The sequence below is a fragment of the Coregonus lavaretus genome, assembly GCF_964263955.1.
Source record: "Coregonus lavaretus genome assembly, chromosome: 2".
NCBI lineage: Eukaryota > Metazoa > Chordata > Actinopteri > Salmoniformes > Salmonidae > Coregonus > Coregonus lavaretus.
This window is the reverse complement of record NC_139989.1, coordinates 2,867,502-2,879,236: the sequence shown is the minus strand read 5'-3', so window position 1 is coordinate 2,879,236 and position 11,735 is coordinate 2,867,502. Positions and strand designations below refer to the sequence as shown.

Sequence of the window (11,735 nt, the reverse complement as noted above, 5' to 3'; positions counted from 1 at the left end):
CGACCTTGTTCGCCTACGTGAATGTTGCAGTGCCACATCAAAAACGCTACAAAAGGTTCAATCTCTGGCTAGCGGCACTTGAATTTGGGGCAGCATTTTGACAATTGGCTGCCGCCCTCCGGCGCCCCTGTTCGGCTGCTACACCGCCGACCGCACCCTAGCCAACAGCTCATGGCGTTGCTGCAGTTCCCGCCCTCACCCCATTCCTGTTCCTCCCGAAATTCACTCCCACTATCTTGGTAGCTATGGTGATGTGTGTGTTTATATGGGATTATCCAATTGTGAAACATTAATAAAAAGGAATCTGCCAGTTAAATGATTGTTTTGTTTATGATGAAGCCGATTAGTGATTAAGGCAATAGCCTAACCTAGCCTGTTGATGTTAGCTAGCTACTACTAGTGGATATAATTTTAGCTAAAAGTAAGCTATATAGATTTGAAACAATTTGCTACCATGTCTAAGAGACAAAAACGATCAGGAAGCGAATATTTAAAAAAACGAATGAGAAAAGAGGCACCAAAGAAATTCGCTGCTGAAATGTATCAGCGTGCAGCAATGTCCATCAGCCCGTGTGGAGAATGACAAGCCTCCGAGGACATTCATTCGCCGAGAACGAGTCCCCGTTCGCTGAATCTAGCAGCGAAGAGCAAACCAGAGGAGTCCGAGCCATGCACTTCCACTGATGATGACAGCTCTCTGGCTGGACAAGAACAGGTGGTTGCACCAGGCCTAGCCACACTCAAAACAATGCCGGCGAAGACCCTACTATCTTGGACCCGGACTCAGATTCGTCGCTCCCCGTCCCCGATGACAGTGGTGGTGCTGCTGCTAAATCCAACTCCCAGACAAAAAACATAAAAGATCCCGGTGAGTAGCCAAAATATATGAATGGATCTTTACGGGATATGTTAGTGCAGGCTGGGCCACATCAGGATAAAGAGGGGAATTTCCCAAGAGATGATGGGCAACGAAAGTTTTCGGTTGCCCACTACAATAGGAGGATGGCGAACGGGGATTGAGTGGAGAGACCATGGCTTGTCTATTCCAAGCAAAACGATGCAGCCTTCTGTTTTTGCTGCAAGCTTTTTTCACAGGAGTGCAAATCTGCGCTGGTCAGGGATGGAACCAGGGACTGGAAGAATCTGTGCCACCTCCTCAGCTCGCATGAGAAGTCGCATGACCACCTAGATAGTTTCCAAAGGTGGAAGGAGCTGGAGATCAGGCTGGTGTCCAAGCAAACTATCGATGCCCAAGCCCAACGGGCTATTGACGGAGAGACTCTCCACTGGCAGCAGGTGATGCAGAGGCTCATAGCCCTGATACGCGTAATGGCCACCCAGAACATTGCGTTACGTGGGACCACCGATAGGCTGAACGAGCCAAATAATAGGAACTTTCTCAAGTTTGTGGAAATGCTGGGTATCTTTGATGGAGTCATGAAGGAGCATGTAAGGAGAGTACAGTCCAAAGAAACACATGTGCACTACCTCGGTAAAATAATCCAGAACGAAATCATTGACATGCTGGCACAAGAGATCCAGCAGACAGTGTGCAGTGATCTAAAAGCAGCCAACTATTTTTCTATAATTTTGGACTGCACACCAGACAAGAGCAAAACAGAGCAGATGACCATGGCGGCGCGTTTTGTTTCAACCGAGGATGATGGGTCAGTGCGCACGAGAGAGCACTTCCTGGAGTTTAGTGAACTGCTTGACGCAATGGGTGCGGGCATGACCGAGTTGCTCATCTCAAAACTACAGAAACATGGCATCGCCATCATGGACATGAGAGGGCAGGGGTATGACAACGGGGCGAATATGCGAGGGAGGCACAGTGGAGTTCAAAAGAGAGTGCAGGATGTCAATCCGAGGGCCTTTTTTGTGCCATGCAGCGTGCACTCGTTGAACCTGGTTCTCTCTGATGCAGCATCGTGTTGATTGGAGGCGGATGAGTTTTTTAACACCATCCAAGAGATTTATACATTTATACAAATGTTGGAGACAAACAGTATTGCCGCCAAGATGAACAACTTTGGCTTCATGTGCGCAGTGGTCGTTTGGCATGACATCTTGTTCGAAGGGAACATCACCAGTAAGAGTTTGCAGGCGGTGAGTTTTAACATTTCACTAGCAGTGGCTCAACTGAACTCAACCAGGGTATTACTCCAAGACTACCGCTCCAATGCAGCTTTCGCTGGCGCTTTAGCAAGCGCAAAATAGTTGGCAGAGGAGATGGGTATTGAGCCCTGTTTCCCAGTGCAGCCCACGCTCCGTCCCAGGAAGAAGAGGAGTCTGTTTGGCTACGAGGGTGAGGATGAGCCTGTGACTGACCCTCAGCAGAAATTCAAAGTACTGTAATGACCCGGCTGGGTCATAAAGGAAGAAGAGACGGACACCAGGTGTGCAGGGCAGAACACAGGTTTATTCCTAAACTGGACTATTGTTCAGGCCACAGCCCACGCCGCTAAATTCCGAACGTACACAAATACACAATGTCAAGTTAAGTGGCAGACTCATAGGAGCAGATCAGGATCCCGAATAGAAAGAGAGAGAGATGAGACAATAACCCCTATTTATGCTTTTCAAAACCCCGCGGGATTACACATCATAGAAAATACAGAGTTGCAGTTTTATTGTTGAATGTGATCATGTGACTTACAGTGTGGGTAAATAGTAAAAGTAAACTTTGTACCATCAGATGGTTTATCAGGTGTGATCTCCAGGTAGGTGAGGACCAGGTGTGTGTCTCTGGCAGTAGAGAGTTCACAGCTGTAGATTCCCTGGTGGACCACGGTTAGCTTGTGGAGCTGAAGGTTCCAGAGTCAGACAAACTCTGAACCTGCTCCTTCCACTGGTCGTTAACGTACATCTGAGATGTGCCCTTGGTGTAGGTGGAGGTGAGGATGGTGTCTATCTGGTTGAACCTCCAGGTGAGGTTAAAGGTCAGGAGGTCAGACTGAGAGACACTGCAGGGGATGGACACTTCACCTCTTGGAGAACCCTGGACCGGATCTGAAATTATGTCATGAGAAAGTGCCTTTTTCTCTTGATCTTTGCATACTGTCTCACATTGTTGTGTTATTTTTGTAGAGTTTATAGCCAGAAAAATTGATTGATTGATTTATAAATTGTTTGATTAATAGGTTGATCAATTGATTACCTTGCTGTTTCAGGGTTGCTGTCCTTTCTACTGTCCCAGAGGTCACGGTACAGATGTTGGTTCGGTTTCTGATAAACTGTTTTGTGCTGGTGATGTCATAGAGGCCCCCGTCATCCAACTTAATGCTGGTATAGTTCTGTATGGTTCCAGGCTCAAATGAAAGGTCAGAGGGGGGGTCAATGGACCAGGTGAGTTTAGGCTCAGGGTAGATACCTGTAGAATTGCAGGTGATGATGTCATCTGATAACTGTATGTCCACCAAGCGGACTGGAGCTGCAACAAAGTAGACATTACACATGAAGCAGCCATAAAGTGATCATCACAGACAGACAGACAGACAGACAGACAGACATTCCGTACCCTCCACTGCCATGTTAATGAAGGACTCCTTGTTGCCTTTAATAGTGCTGGTGTAACACTTGTATCTGCCCTGGTCCTGGAGTGTGAGTCCTCTCAGCAGTAGTGAAGCGTTTCCTTTGGGGATCTGGTCATTGAACAGGGCTGTTCTCCCTCTGTAACGCTGGCTCTGCAGCTTGAGCTGATCTGTACTGTAGTAGTAGGAGTGGACGGTCAGGTCCTTGTCTTCTGGTTTCAGCCAGTGGATGACTTCATCACTTCCAGGCTGGAAGCTGCAGGCCAGGACACAATCCTCTGAGAACAGACAGGTTACATGGATGTCTGCAAGAGAATAAACACACACGTTAAATGAACATCTGGACAAGATGGGATTCAAACACAGACTCCTATACTCCCCAATAGTCAGATACCTTGGTAAAGTGAGTAGGCCCTTGGTTTATATCAGAGCGTTATTAACCTGTTATTAACCTGTTATTATTGTTAATATTGTTAATATTAACCTGAGTTTAATCTGTCATTGTGGTCCTCCTCTGTCCTTCACCCACCCCCCTCCACACCCACAGCACCTAACTAAAATCACAATCTAAGTAAAGACTCCAGTCAGACCTGAATGACTACACTTCCTTCATGCCTCTAATCATACCACACTCATTCAGCAATCATTTACATTGTTAAACCATCTTAGCCTGTCCTGTCTGTTAAGTTGAATCACTGATCATCCATTAGTTGTTCAAACATAACCACAGAGACACTTTCTTGAGTCCTCATAGTCATTCACTTGATCACATGATGATTAATCTACACTGAACAAAAATATAAATGCAACATGTAAGGTGTTGGTCCCATGTTTCATGAGCTGAAATAAAAGATCCCAGAAATGTTCCATGTGCACAAAAACCGTATTTCTCTAAAATGTTTTGCACAAATTTGTTTACATCCTTGTTCGTGACCATTTCTCCTTTGTCAAGATAATCCATCCACGTGACAGGTGTGGCTTATCAAGAAACGAATTAAATAGCATGATCATTACACAGGTGCATCTTGTGGTGGGGACAATAGAAGGCCACTCTAAATTGTGCAGTTTTGTCACACAACACAATGCCACAGATGTCTCAAGTTTTGAGGGAGCGTGCAATTGGCATGCTGACTGCAGGAATGTCCACCAAAGCGGCATAAGCCGCCTCCAACGTTGTTTTAGAGTATTTGGCAGTACGTCCAACCAGCCTCACAACCGCAGACCACGTGTATGATGTATGTTTCAGCATGATAATGCATGGCCCCATGTCGCAAGAATCTGTACACATTTCCTGGAAGCTAAAAATGTCCCAGTTCTTCCATGGCATGCATTCTCACCAGACATGTCACCCTTTAATGCTCTGGATCAACGTGTACAATAGCGTGTTCCAGTTCCTGCCAATATCCAGCAACTTCGCACAGACATTGAAGAGGAGTGGGGCAACATTCCACAAGCCACAATCAACAGCCTGATCAAGTCTATGTTAAGGAGATGTGTCGTGCTGCATTAGGCAAAGGGTGGTCACACCAGATACTGACTGGTTTTCTGATCCACCCCCCTACCTTTTTGTTAACGTATCTGTGACCAACAGATGCATATCTGTTTTCCCGGTCATGTTAAATCCATAGATTAGGGCCTAATGAATTGATTTCAATTGACTGATTTCTTTATATGAACTGTAACTCAGTCAAATCTTTGAAATTGTTGCATGTTGTATTTATATTTTTGTTCAGTGCATTCGGAAAGTATTCAGACCCCTCGACTTTTTCCACATTTTGTTACGTTACAGCCTTATTCTAAAATTGATTTTGAGATGTTTTTCAGCAGCAGGGACTGGAAGACTAGTCAGGATCGAGGATGAACGGAGCTAAGTACAGAGAGATCCTTGATGAAAACCTCCCCCAGAGTGCTCAGGACCTCAGACTGGGGCGAATGTTCACCTTCCAACAGGACAACAACCCTAAGCACACAGCCAAGACAACGCAGGAGTGGCTTCGGGACAAGTCTCTGAATGTCCTTGAGTGGCCCAGCCAGAGCCCGGACTTGAACCTGATCGAACATCTCCGGACAGACCTGAAAATAGCTGTGCAGCAGTAACGCTCCCATCCAACCGGACACAACGTGGTCCTCTGTAGCTCAGCTGGTAGAGCACGGCGCTTGTGACGCCAAGGTAGTGGGTTCGATCCCCGGGACCACCCATACACAAAAACATTTATGCACGCATGACTGTAAGTCGCTTTGGATAAAAGCGTCTGCTAAATGGCATATTATTATTATTATTATGATCTGCAGAGAAGAATGGGAGAAACTCCCCAAATACAGATGTGCCAAGCTTGTAGCATCATACCCAAGAAGAATCAAGGCAAAAGGTGCTTCTACAATGTACTGAGTAAAGGGTAAGAATACTTATGTAAATGTCATATTTCCATTTATTTTATTTAATAAAATTGCTAACATTTCTAAAAACGTGTTTTTGCTTGGTCATTATGGGGTATTGTTTGTAGATTGATGAAGGGGGAAAAAAACAATTTAATCCATTTTAGAATAATGTTGTAACGTAACAAAATGTGGAAAATTTCAAGGGTTCTGAATACTTTCCGAACGCACTGTATGTACTCCTCGAACGAAGGTGTATACAAAGGAGACGATTCTCTGATCTTAGCAGCGCCATTCTTACTCTTTCGCGTCATCGACCTTGCTCGCCTACGTGAATGTTGCAGTGCCACATCAAAAACGCTACAAAAGGTTCAATCTCTGGCTAGCGGCACTTGAATTTGGGGCAGCATTTTGACAATTGGCTGCCGCCCTCCGGCGCCCCTGTTCGGCTGCTACACCGCCGACCGCACCCTAGCCACCAGCTCATGGCGTTGCTGCAGTTCCCGCCCTCACCCCATTCCTGTTCCTCCCGAAATTCACTCCCACTATCTTGGTAGCTATGGTGATGTGTGTGTTTATATGGGATTATCCAATTGTGAAACATTAATAAAAAGGAATCTGCCAGTTAAATGATTGTTTTGTTTATGATGAAGCCGATTAGTGATTAAGGCAATAGCCTAACCTAGCCTGTTAATGTTAGCTAGCTACTACTAGTGGATATAATTTTAGCTAAAAGTAAGCTATATAGATTTGAAACAATTTGCTACCATGTCTAAGATACAAAAACGATCAGGAAGCGAATATTTAAAAAAACGAATGAGAAAAGAGGCACCAAAGAAATTCGCTGCTGAAATGTATCAGCGTGCAGCAATGTCCATCAGCCCGTGTGGAGAATGACAAGCCTCCGAGGACATTCATTCGCCGAGAACGAGTCCCCGTTCGCTGAATCTAGCAGCGAAGAGCAAACCGGAGGAGTCCGAGCCATGCACTTCCACTGATGATGACAGCTCTCTGGCTGGACAAGAACAGGTGGTTGCACCAGGCCTAGCCACACTCAAAACAATGCCGGCGAAGACCCTACTATCTTGGACCCGGACTTAGATTCGTCGCTCCCCGTCCCCGATGACAGTGGTGGTGCTGCTGCTAAATCCAACTCCCAGACAAAAAACATAAAAGATCCCGGTGAGTAGCCAAAATATATGAATGGATCTTTACGGGATATGTTAGTGCAGGCTGGGCCACATCAGGATAAAGAGGGGAATTTCCCAAGAGATGAGGGGCAACGAAAGTTTTCGGTGGCCCACTACAATAGGAGGATGGCGAACGGGGATTGAGTGGAGAGACCATGGCTTGTCTATTCCAAGCAAAACGATGCAGCCTTCTGTTTTTGCTGCAAGCTTTTTTCAAAGGAGTGCAAATCTGCGCTGGTCAGGGATGGAACCAGGGACTGGAAGAATCTGTGCCACCTCCTCAGCTTGCATGAGAAGTCGCATGACCACCTAGATAGTTTCCAAAGGTGGAAGGAGCTGGAGATCAGGCTGGTGTCCAAGCAAACTATCGATGCCCAAGCCCAACGGGCTATTGACGGAGAGACTCTCCACTGGCAGCAGGTACTGCAGAGGCTCATAGCCCTGATACGCGTAATGGCCACCCAGAACATTGCGTTACGTGGGACCACCGATTGGCTGAACGAGCCAAATAATAGGAACTTTCTCAAGTTTGTGGAAATGCTGGGTATCTTTGATGGAGTCATGAAGGAGCATGTAAGGAGAGTACAATTCCAAAGAAACACATGTGCACTACCCCGGTAAAATAATCCAGAACGAAATCATTGACATGCTGGCACAAGAGATCCAGCAAACAGTGTGCAGTGATCTAAAAGCAGCCAAATATTTTTCTATAATTTTGGACTGCACACCAGACAAGAGCAAAACAGAGCAGATGACCATGGCGGCGCGTTTTGTTTCAACCGAGGATGATGGGTCAGTGCGCACGAGAGAGCACTTCCTGGAGTTTAGTGAACTGCTTGACGCAATGGGTGCGGGCATGACCGAGTTGCTCATCTCAAAACTACAGAAACATGGCATCGCCATCATGGACATGAGAGGGCAGGGGTATGACAATGGGGCGAATATGCGAGGGAGGCACAGTGGAGTTCAAAAGAGAGTGCAGGATGTCAATCCGAGGGCCTTTTTTGTGCCATGCAGCGTGCACTCGTTGAACCTGGTTCTCTCTGATGCAGCATCGTGTTGATTGGAGGCGGATGAGTTTTTTAACACCATCCAAGAGATTTATACATTTATACAAATGTTGGAGACAAACAGTATTGCCGCCAAGATGAACAACTTTGGCTTCATGTGCGCAGTGGTCGTTTGGCATGACATCTTGTTCGAAGGGAACATCACCAGTAAGAGTTTGCAGGCGGTGAGTTTTAACATTTCACTAGCAGTGGCTCAACTGAACTCAACCAGGGTATTACTCCAAGACTACCACTCCAATGCAGCTTTCGCTGGCGCTTTAGCAAGCGCAAAATAGTTGGCAGAGGAGATAGGTATTGAGCCCTGTTTCCCAGTGCAGCCCACGCTCCGTCCCAGGAAGAAGAGGAGTCTGTTTGGCTACGAGGGTGATGATGAGCCTGTGACTGACCCTCAGCAGAAATTCAAAGTACTGTAATGACCCGGCTGGGTCATAAAGGAAGAAGAGACGGACACCAGGTGTGCAGGGCAGAACACAGGTTTATTCCTAAACAGCCCATGTCGCTAAATTCCGAACGTACACAAATACACAATGTCAAGTTAAGTGGCAGACTCATAGGAGCAGATCAGGATCCCGAATAGAAAGAGAGAGAGATGAGACAATAACCCCTATTTATGCTTTTCAAAACCCCGCGGGATTACACATCATGCCAGTAAAATGCTATCAATTCACAGTACTTTGTTGGCAACTTAATTGCCAGTCATTTCCTGTATAATTTACAGTACATTTCTTCCAGTGTAATTACACTATTGCCACCAGCCAGCAGCCTAGAAATGGCAGCATTGAGACACCATGTAGGCCCTATAGCTTCGTGAAATGTTAGGCCTAACCTGAGAAAGTGATGACCAAATAGCCTACCAATAAACATTTATCCACTAGCTAAAGCAAAGCCATGTCCTGGCACCTTTAGAAAGCCTATCATCGATTCGATAGGCATGCAGCCGCATAGACATGTTGCAATTTCAGCACTATGGACAGCGACCTGTAGTTTACTTGGTTGGGCCCAGAGAAACTGTTACGCCAGTGGCTAGCGATCATTTTGGAATTTAGTTTTTTGAGACAGACAGAGACAGAGACAGACCGAGACAGAAAGAAGGTAAAGACAGGTCAACTAAGACCGACTGTAATGATGGTTGTTGCTCACCTCCCCCATCTGTGGGTGTGGCAGTCCATAGCAGAATCACTACCAACACCAGATCCCTTAATGTAATGAAAACCTGAACTCTGGCCATCTCCACGGAGACCAGACACCAGGGTTATCGTCGTGGATACAAACTCCTCCCTATCTTATTGCATTGTGCAGAATATAGTACCAGCATACAGCACGCAACGCTGCTTGTCGATTCCGCATCCAGAATCCAAACGCAACGCTGCTTGTCGAATCTGCATCCAGGATCCCCCCCCCCAAACCTTTCCGTCTGTCCTGGCATATTTAACCCCAACTAGCACCCATGAGAACAATAACACACCCACGAACACAGAACACAATACCGGGTCGTTACAGTACATTTCTTTAATCAGATTCTTGATTCTGCTATCCAGTCTGTCAACGAGCGCTTTACGCAGCTCGAAGAGCACAGCAGTATTTTCAGCATCCTGTACAACATCCCCACCATCAAGGACACTGCAGCACTTACCAGGGACTGCGCAACACTGGAGAGGGCCCTTACGTACTCCGATTCCAGGGACATCGACGCAAAAGATCTGTGTAATGAGCTCAAAGTCTTGAGCAGGAGACTGGACAGTGAGGCAAAACCACTCGATGCACTGTTGTACATATCCAGACACCAAATGGCCTCCTTGTATCCCCATGCCTTTGTTGCTCTGAGAGTTCTTCTCACACTCCCGGTGACAGTGGCAAGTGGAGAGCGCACATTCTCCAAGCTCAAACTCATCAAAAACTACCCGCGCTCTACTATAACGTTATCACTTGTTTGTGCGCTATGACCCGATACACATAGACACAAGAAGAAAACAAGGGAGCTCCTGATCTGCCGGGGAGGGGTGGAACCAGCCATGACTAAGCATTTTTATGTCCACTATATAAGACGTCAGCATTTCCTGTTCATTGGGCTCTCACTCTATCCACTTGGTTGTGTGGGTTTTGCGACCAGCTCCCTTATCAATAAGTTATTTGAATAAAGATTTAGTTTAAGTGTAACTCTGACTTGTGTGATAAGTTTGTCTCTCCTCATTTGATAGTATTTAAAATATCCACCACAATTCCCAACCTGGCCACATTCCATCATGGCCACCTAATCATCCCCCTCATTCCTAATTGGCATACATCACTACTCACTTCTCCACCTGATAGCTGATGTGTGGTGAGTGTTCTGGCACAAAAGTGGTCACCATGCATCACTGAGGTGGGTGCTACACATTGATGGTGATGAGGTGAGTTTCCCCCTACTATGTAAAGCGCTTTGAGTAGAAAAGTGCTATATAAATCCAATCAATTATTATTAATTATAATGATATGTATACAATCACGAATACTTTGGAACAGATTTCCAAAATTAAAATCATTTAGAGATGATTTCCTGGTGTTTTTACAGTCTTCTGTGTACAACAATGAACATTTGAAAAATAAAAGGATAAAAGGGGGCCAAAAAACTTAGGGGGCCAAATAAAACCAAATAAAACCACCCACTGGCCAAATTCGGCCCGCAGGCTGCCAGTTGGGGAACCCTGACCTAGGAGTTAAATTGGTAAAGCCTTCTCACTCCCGGGTGCAACAAACATAGCCTCTTACAAGGCACACCTCAACATGTTGTTGAGCCAGAAGCAACAATACCATGCACCCTCTAGTGGTCAAAAGGTTTTTGCTGCTCCAAAGATACAATACGGTACGGTACTGTATTCTATGGGGTGGAATTACAGTACCATTCGAAATACAGCAATTATTTATCCGCCCACAACATTTTCCCACTATGCACCATAATTTACAGTATGCTGTAGTAAAACTTTTCAGAGTATTTTACTGTTGATAATACCAAAATGTACCGTATTGTCACGATCGTCAAACACAGTGGACCAAGGCGCAGCGTGATATGCGAACATACTTTTATTTATATTCACCCACACGAACAAAACAACAAAACGTTACGTGAAGTCCTTGGTTTACAACACAAAACCAACACGGAACAAGATCCCACAAAACACTGTGGAAAACAGGCTGCCTAAGTATGGTTCCCAATCAGAGACAACAAGCAACAGCTGACACTCGTTGCCTCTGATTGAGAACCACCCCGGCCAACACAGAAACACATGAGCTAGATAAAGAACCTAGAACACAAACACATAGAAACTACACACCCTGGCTCAACATAACAGAGTCCCAGAGCCAGGGCGTGACACGTATAAATTACAGTTGTATCAATGCATTGGTTGTGAACATTGTAATCTCGTTCCCAGACACTTCCGCCCAAATGTGCAAAGGGTCTGCTGGACCAACATGTCAAACTTGGCCTTCGTTAGCAAATAGAAATACCGGGAGAAACTCCTGACGAATAGGCATTGGTATAATAGGCTTAATCTACCAACCAATCATCTCTCACAACCTCTTGCCCC

The 11,735-nt window shown here is 45.8% G+C and overlaps 1 pseudogene across 1 annotated transcript; it reads right to left on the bottom strand.

Annotated features, from left to right (window-relative positions):
* Nucleotides 1-2,630: 2,630 nt before the first annotated feature.
* LOC311099750 (CD276 antigen-like) lies at nucleotides 2,631-10,010 on the bottom strand (annotated as a pseudogene). The gene is made up of 4 exons: nucleotides 9,803-10,010; nucleotides 3,521-3,838; nucleotides 3,161-3,433; nucleotides 2,631-3,012 (listed from the first exon to the last, which is right to left on the bottom strand). The product of its transcript is annotated as a CD276 antigen-like (transcript).
* Between the last annotated feature and the right edge of the window lie 1,725 nt (nucleotides 10,011-11,735).